Genomic DNA, 6,388 nt, shown 5'->3' with positions numbered 1-6,388 from the left:
TACTCACAAAATATAAACCAATACCGTCACGTTACAAAGGTCTAATTCTAACTGTTTAATCTTTTCTAGTATTGCTACCTGATGAACTCATCGAGCAACTCATTTAGATCAAAACACTGATGAGAGATTATTTGAAACGCAAGAGGACAGTCCAGCATTACAATTCATGCCACAGGGAAAACAGGGAAACCAAATAACAGAATCGGATTCGGATTTCATACCGGAGTTTTCTGCCATTTCCAGTATAATATGATCCGTGGCTTATTGCAGAGCTCCCACCAGTTTTTTTTTTTTTCAAACTAAAACCAATACAAAATCAGCGGGGTATTAGCTCCTGACGGAACAGATCTGCAAGGTAATGCTGCACAACGCAATCGTCACATCATTGACACACAAGAGATCATTCAGGAGAAAAAATGAATTTTTTATCAACAGAATAGAAATGATCAAATGTCAGGAGAGGACTGGCAACACGTCCAATAGTTAAAACGGGTATTTTTCTCGCTCCAGTAATAGTAATATTTCTATGTAATTTCTTGGAGTATATTCGTAAAAATTGTTGGAATCTTTCGGATCGATTTGCCGAGTGTGGTGAAAGTGAATTATCCCGGCGAAAAGGGTCTATTGTGATGAAAAATTACTCAGAAGATGCTCGGTACTACATATTCAATTCTGTGAGCGAGACCATCCGCTACGTACTAGTGTCACGTTTGTGTAAATGAGACGGAGGCAGGTGATGCGGCACTGCATTGGTATATTGGTTACCATAACGCAAGTGATAAAACAGCAGCGAGGGATAAGTATTAGTTTGGTTTAGTAATGTAACATCAATTTTCTACAGCTGAAAAAACGAGCAGATAAATGAAACTGCACAAAGCAGTCATTTATTTGTGTAACACACGACTGTTTTATTGGTGTTTTTATAGCAAGCTAACACCGCGCCATGTTTCAAGGGCTATCTCAGCGTATGTGTAAACGGGATGGCATATCACCGTCAATTTTCATACGCATAATATAGCATATGTCAATGGAGCCCACTCTTTGCGGATCTGCAGCGATGTTAGCTTCGATCAGAGCAAAGCAAATGAGATAGAGATGCCAGCTTGCTGTTTTTTACTCTACTTTACTTTACTTTTTACTTCTACTTTTACTCGGGGCTGATAAATTTAGTTCTCGTGTAACTCAATACGGTAAAAATGAACAGTTACAGTGCAAAACTAAATTCAACATTAGGTGTTAATTACCGTATCGCCCATCTAACACAACTTTCTCTTGTTATAAAACAGTAAAAATTCGCTCCACCGAAATATTATTCCAAGACAATCAGGAGTGTATTCAGATCAATTCACTTCATACAGCTCGCGAGTCGTATCTAGGTTTAGTATGGAACCGCAACTTCTCTTTTTTTCCTTATTTTCCACGGAAGCCGAAAAGTGTTCGCAGTTTTTGGGTTAGCTTGTTCGAGTAGGGATGAGCAATTCTAATATCCGCGTAACTATCGATGCTTAAAAGTATAGATCTAATAAAAGCGAAGCAATCTAGAAATAAATATAAAATGAACAACAATAAACTGTGCGAAACATTGATTCACATTATTTCGGAACCTATTTAAATGGCGATACATGCTTCGTTATAAAGTCATATCAAAGTAGCTACACGCAAAACTTTTCCTTATTACTTTAAAAGCAATAGCGCAAAATTACCTTTTAGGTAACAAATCCATTACTTAACAAGCAATAAAATTCTTCCCCAGTCAAGTAACAACACATACTGTCATATATTTAGCACGTGTTATGAGAGTACGACTATCTAATAATGGTCGTTTCAACCACATGCAACGTTTTTTCTGTCGATAAATGCTCCCTTTCCACCTCAAGTCAAAAAAAAATCACACCGTCGCATAAGTTGCACATGTTACAAGTCTTTCAATCTCCAATTCATCCGGTGGGCGTGTATTAGTTCGCTCGTTGTATGCATACGGAGTAGCGAAAAAATATGACAAGAGCTGCCAAGCAACATTTTCCCCGTCATAGAGTATGCAAACGTTGATGATTTCCAGGGGAATCTATCTGTCAAATATCGTGAAACCATGACCAACACATTTGGCAACAAGGCGTCAGTATGTTTTGGTTTTTGTCGTTTTGATCGAAGTAAAATGGAACGTTCTTTTTTATCAAAACTTGAGAAATCGCGGAAAACTTTTAATAATAATGCGTTTCGTAGTGAAATTTTGGGACAACAACAAGTTTTTGATGAAAATTGACGATGTTTTATCGTCGCATTGGTAATTTATCAAACGTCATGGACCAACAAACTTCATGGACCAGAGTTGATCTGCGATAACGCACACATATATGAAATTTGACAGCGGTAAATCCCCCCTGATGATTTGAAAGACTTGAAATGCGCCTTAAAATGACATCACGATCTGTAAACTGCGTTAGAGAAAAATAAAAACATTCGCTTTCTTGTAAGCTATTTACAGCACATAATCATTGGTTCATGGAAACTCATTTAGACCTGTTTGAATATACAAAACTCGTGCCCATCCAGAACAATATTCGCAACTTCGGCAACTCTGGTCAGACAGTATTACATATTTCCATTTCAAGTAAACACTGGGGGACGAAACGAAAGTGTTTCTAATTGGGCATTTGAGGTTGACGGTTGAGATTCTGATTATGTGTGGATGAAGGGAGACAAAAATGAACCAGATCGTTGCATCAATACAAATGCAGCGAGTGAAGTCTTGCCAACACATGCATTGCGGTGCTTGGCTGTATGTTCTCCTGCAGAAACACATACAAGCGTGTGGCCGTCATAATTTTTATTACTTTTTGTTTGTTACTTTTTGTGTATAATGCGCAGTCATAAGACACAAAAAGTAATAAAAAATTGCCCAAAAGTAATAAAATATTCCCCGTTTGCGTTGGGTGTATGGTACCACTAAGTAGAATATCGATGTGTTAATAAATGTTTCCCATCCCTAATTTTCACTTTCTTTGTCAAGTCGTTGCCGTGTCAAAATGATCACCAACTTGACCTTGACATTGGTAATATAGTTTTAACTGTTATTGATGTTGCTGTAAAAGTGAGGGTAACTTGCTGAAGCTAATAAATGTTCAATGCAAAAGATTCTAAAAGTTATTCAGCGCTCTTCGACTCGATATTAAAAAAGAAATGCTATTTATGCATTAGTTTAAGTTTTCGTACAAATTATAGACCCTTATTTTTTTTTCTTTTATAGCTTTTGAGCAAATGTTTTATTAAGACATTTTTATTGACGATGATCGATTATCCTGATTAAGACTAGCTGACATTTTGCATCAGATATGCTTATAATTTTTAACTATCGAGGCTTTGAATTCATGGAACTCTGCCATTTTCTTTATTTGATAGATAATTTTTAATTATCGAGCTTAGATAATTTTAAATTATCGAGGCTTTGAATTCATGGAACTCTGCCATTTTCTTTATTTGATGGATAATTTTTACGCTGATAAGTAAGAATTGTATACAAAGTAAATAAGTCCAAATAGGTTAACCCATCTTCGGGCTTTATACGATACAAATCACGCTCAAAAACAATTAACGTTTGTTCAAAAATAACAAACCAATCAAATAATGGCCAGTTTACTATTAGTGTCGCGAGATAGAATTGTAGTGTCTAGTTTAATTATCGACTATGCCAGTTCGAACATCTTTGAATTCGTGTATTTTATTTATTATTGTCTGTAATTTTGAATATTCTTACTAATTTATTTAATTTCATATTGTTATTTAAGTTAAACTATTTTAATAACGTTATATTGTACTACAGACTTACAGACATAACACTTCGAACAATAAAATCATCGTTCGGATTTTACCAGTATTTTACGATAGTAACACTAGCTCTGCTGCCGTGTTCGCGCTGCAGAAGGTGCTACCTCCTTCCTTATTGTGGGTTTCGTGCGGCACTGGCACAGCTCGAGGTTCGTGGTTCCAAGAGAGGCGGGATTGAAAAATTAGCGAGAATTGTCTTTACCGCATCCACGAGGACTATTAGCAAGTTAGAACTTCTTTTTATCATCTATAAAGCATGTTTTCCATTTGAATTCGAATTTGAACACATCAGCTGAAGTCTTTGTGAAATAAAACTTGACCGTAAGTGGCATCGTTTTACATAGAAAGTTCGAAATGGGAAAATTTTGAATTGTGCCGGTGTTGCACGAAATCGACAATATTCCCGCCTGACTTTGAAGACGTGGCCGGCGCCGTTGTGGATATGGAAGGTCGGATCATTGAATGATGCACAGTGAGAAGGAATTACCACTCCCAGTCGTTCTTTCAGTTGATTTATTGTGCATCTTGAGTGGCTCGGACTTATCGCGGAGTGGCGACCATTGATGTGTGCAGTCTAAGCTAAGCTAAGCTAAGCTAAGCTAGATGCACCAAGCTTTGCCATTTTTCTATCTTTCCAACAGGATCACACCCATTATAAGGTAATGAGTAGCTCATTTTAGTAATGAGCCAACATTACGCATAGTATGCCTCGAAATCATCATCTACCACGGTTTTGCACGGTCAGACGGTCATGCGTCAAGTAGGGTTTTATCAGCAAAACATGTTCTCATCTCGAGAGCAATGGTGTGGTTAGTGGAAGTTGGGAGTATGGTGCATGTATTAATATTCACATGAAATCTTCATGTATTAATATTCACATTTTTGATTTTTCTAGCTTTTGGGCTGTTTATGTTTTGTATACTATGTTCCAATAATGACTAGGTCAGCATTTTGTTACAAACTTAAGGCCATGTATTGGTCAAAATGGAAATTTATATTTTCAAATTATTAAGGCTTTGTATGCATGAAACTTTGCCAATTTTTCTATTTAATAGGCAACATTCGCATCGACAACCAAGAGAGAATCGGCGTGAAATGTCGTATCCCCGATTGTCTGCGTCGGTAGGAGGGAATAGAGCAGTCGTGCATAGTGCTTCGATGTAAACCGCGTTTCTGGCTCGGGAGAATTTTACTTATATGAACGTTTTCAGAATATAGTGATTTCGAAGGCTATGCCCAGATACTTGTTTAAGTTTCACTGTGACTGTTTAACCGATGATTTCGTCCGGTCGATAAATATCGCGATTAACGAAAACGCGATGTATACCCTCCAAAGAATCGCGTAGGCGGACGTGCATTCGTTTCTTTGAAAGTACTCGGGATTGACAAAAAGCTGATGGCTACGAGTAGCAAAGACTACATCGTGGGCGTTGTACGCAGAGGATCGCGACGTTTTGCAAGAAATATACTCATGGTTCGTTTTCGTAATAAGCGTGCAACATTGTTATATTCTGTTTTTCAGGCGTGTTTTTCGCGGGAACGTATCGTTTTTATAGAGCAGACAAAGTGTATACGAGAATCGTCGTTGGTCGATCTGTTATGTACAAAGTGTCCGGTTGATCGAACCCCTAGAGACTCCGCGTCGATACCTTCTTGAGGTCGAATGACCTACAGATAGATCAACAACGCGCAATTGATTTCGGTGTAAAGTGGAGTACCTTACGAGGGGATATCATATCATTTGAAGTAGTCCCAATTTGATCAAAGGTCCAGTATTCTCTGGTACGATTTATTGTTGCGGTGTTACATTGTCAAACTGAATGAGTTCGAATCGCATTATGGATATCGTGGCGGATATAATGAACCTGTTCGCGCGATACTTGTTCTAAAGAACCCGACACTCGAAAACAGCGCATCGTTTACCAAAACGAATCCTGCTGTGTACCTTGCCCTTTCTCCAACATCCCAGTGAGTTCTCGTGGAAGTGCAGAGGTGTTCTCGGCTTCCAATAAGCGAGTATCACGTCAACATTTTCCTATACAAATTCCTTCTTTGACCTGCATTCGGATGCGGCCGGCGCTGGTATTGCCTAATACAAAGATTAAGGTCACCAGTTTTTACACATTGAGGATGTATGTTGGTCCCAAGCATCATCTGTTGGTTCTCTGTGTAATTACAGCTGATCTGGCAATAACGGAGTAGCAACCGCGGGCGGTCAATCATGCTCATCATGCTCATGCTCATGCTCACAGAATAGAAATGATCAAATGTCAATATTATTTTATATCGTTTAGGACATTACTTACATCCGAAATACTTTCGGTTTTAAATTCATACAACAAAAAATATTCCTGATTCTATTCAATTTTTGATTAGTATAGATTTTTTTCCAATTTTTGATTAGTATTGAAATTATTAAGTAGTGGGTGTTACAATCGAAATTATATTGCATTTGCATTTCGAGGACCGTTACAAAACAACACCAAGACAATTTTGAAATGATTTTACGGTACTGTTATTTCATTGCAAAAATCTTTTCAAGTTTATTTGGAAAATGCTTTCG

This window comes from Wyeomyia smithii, chromosome 3, assembly GCF_029784165.1.
Source record: "Wyeomyia smithii strain HCP4-BCI-WySm-NY-G18 chromosome 3, ASM2978416v1, whole genome shotgun sequence".
NCBI classification, from domain to species: Eukaryota; Metazoa; Arthropoda; class Insecta; order Diptera; family Culicidae; genus Wyeomyia; species Wyeomyia smithii.
This window is presented reverse-complemented; position numbering follows the sequence as displayed.